The sequence below is a fragment of the Bombus affinis genome, unplaced genomic scaffold, assembly GCF_024516045.1.
Source record: "Bombus affinis isolate iyBomAffi1 unplaced genomic scaffold, iyBomAffi1.2 ctg00000200.1, whole genome shotgun sequence".
In the NCBI taxonomy this organism is placed as follows: Eukaryota; Metazoa; Arthropoda; class Insecta; order Hymenoptera; family Apidae; genus Bombus; species Bombus affinis.
In genome coordinates, this window is record NW_026108904.1 from 25,001 (window position 1) to 27,500 (window position 2,500).

At 50.0% G+C, this 2,500-nt stretch overlaps 1 non-coding gene across 1 annotated transcript; it reads right to left on the minus strand.

Annotated features, from left to right (window-relative positions):
• Window positions 1-1,978: 1,978 nt before the first annotated feature.
• Window positions 1,979-2,133, minus strand: LOC126927681 (5.8S ribosomal RNA). Its single transcript, XR_007715772.1, has one exon. It is a non-coding gene; the product is annotated as a 5.8S ribosomal RNA (ribosomal RNA).
• Window positions 2,134-2,500: the final 367 nt, after the last annotated feature.

Below are 2,500 nucleotides of genomic sequence, written 5' to 3' on the forward strand. Positions count from 1 at the left end.
GTTCGTGCCGTGTATGCGCGAACACTTCGAACAAAGCTATGAAACTCCAGTACGAGAGAAGGTGGTATTTTTTTTATCTCTATATGCGAAAATCGCCTCAAAGAGAAAAAAAAATAAAAATTCGAATAGAACGAGAACACTCTTTCCTTCCAGAGAAGCGTTTTAAGCATCGCGCCAAAGTGCCCTTTTCTTCGTACGTCGTATCATGTTCGAGCTAAGACTCACGCCAGACATCCTAAAACGATCGTCGGTGATTTTTAACGCCCGTCCTCAGTCTCTTACAGCCGTTTCTCTACTCTCGACAAATTCCAGCGGTTCCTTGTTTTCTGCCGGCACAGAGATCGAAACGGCAAAGTTTCTTTGCTCTGTACCGACGACGACGAAAACGCACGGGAACGCACGCAAGTGGAAAAGCGAGCGAGACGTACACTGTGGTGTGTTCGGGGACTGGACGACCGTCGACGTTAGGATGCGCGGTCCAGCGATAGACGCCGAAAAGGCATGGGATGACCAACACTCTCTGTTTTTCGAGTACTTGTAGCGCCGAATTGCCTTAAAAAAAAATCACACGCGCGCACGACTATCACGTCGTACGCGCGTGTATACCTCGTCTTTAATTAAATCAAAGTTTCACTCCAGCCTCGCCAAAGGGGATCGTCTTCTTCCTCGTCTACGATCTCTTCTCCTGTACGTGTCCAGAGATTCTCTCTGGCATGACGACGACGACCATCCAACGACTTTGTAACGGACTCTCGTGCGCATCTTCGTCAGGTACGGAAACGTTGCGCAACACCTCGAGCTTGGTAAAACACCCGTAGCCGATCATAGACACGCGCTAGTTCGCACACGATTTCTACGATTTCCGACGAACGTGGCTTTGGGCCAGGGCCGGCGGGCAGAGAGATACGCGAACGACGGGGAAAATTCGTCCCGATACAAGTAACGCGTACTCTCCGATCTCCGCGCAACGCCTGGGGATCATCTCCCTAAGTCATCAGCGCTCGAAGAAATCACGTGTGCGTTCCCGGATCTACGGCTCTCTTTCGGGGATAAATTACAAGCACAGAGTATGTTAAACGCAACGACGACCCATCGATGCGACGGTCCTCGTCGTTGTCAGTCGCTCGCGCAGAGTATATCTCTACGCACGAAGAGACGGAGTGGGCATTAGATCCCTGGGGCTATTCGAGTAAAACGTCTTAAGAAAAGACGGTTGTACGGCAAAATTCCGCACCGTTACCAAGTTTACTTTTATCTGAGGCTGTTCTCCTTCTCTCCTCTCTCGACCGAGTTCCCATATTTGCTTTCTCTCAGTCTCGCCAAAATAATATTCATTTAAGACGACGTCGGGGGCGCGGACATCGTGCTCATCGAAAACCTGCAAACGTATGCAAATCTGCTGATATGAAAAAAAAATCGGTCACGAGGACAACACTACGTATATATATATATATATATATATATATAATATATTCGATAACCGACACGAAGCGGTGCATAAGCGGGCGGTCGTACGAAAGGACGACTCACGACGCCGCTAGCACTCACGCAGGTCCGTGACGGTTCTCTCCGCTCTTATTCGTATCCTTCTTCGTGCGCTTCCTCCGACTCTGAAACGTTCTACGTATCGTAAGAACGACGGCGGGTTGTCGAAGGCACCAAGGGACAGAGAGAGACAGAGGTAGAGTTTCGTAGTGTCTCCCGTGAACACGATAGTTTATATATCGAGCATGCGTACGAATTGCACGGTCTCGACACGACCGCGACGAACGCCGACGAGCGTCCAACAATCGCTCGTACGTCGCGTACGTTCTCTCGCGTCCGCTCTTGTTCGTATCCTTCTTCGTGCGCTTCCTCCGACTCTGAAACGTTCTACGTATCGTAAGAACGACGGCGGGTTGTCGAAGGCACCAAGGGACAGAGAGAGACAGATAGAGAGGAACGACACGCAACGCAAGCAGTCTTAGGTTTACGTGAGCAACCCTCAGCCAGGCGTGGTCCAGGAATTGTATCCGTGGACCGCAATGTGCGTTCGAAATGTCGATGTTCATGTGTCCTGCAGTTCACACGTTGACGCGCAATTAGCTGCGTTCTTCATCGACCCACGAGCCAAGTGATCCACCGTTCAGGGTAATCTTTTCATATATTTTTTAAAACTCTTGTACTCCATGTACTCTTAATACTCGGTTCGAGCGAAGCCGAGATCCGACACGACCGACCAACGGGAATCGGACGCGCAGAAGTCGCCGGAAGATCGACGACACGAAAACGTTCGAAAATGAAATCCGACGAACGCGCGAAGATACGCGCGTCCGCCGGCCGGGCGAAAAGTACATTATGATATATAACAACCATCGAGATCGAAGCTCCGTTCGTCAGGAAACGACGGGGATATAACACCCGATTCTGAATCCTCTGTGCAGCACACGATCTCGCGAAGAAATACGCACGGTGGCTAGCCCATATATATATATATATGTGTGTGTGTGTATATATAATA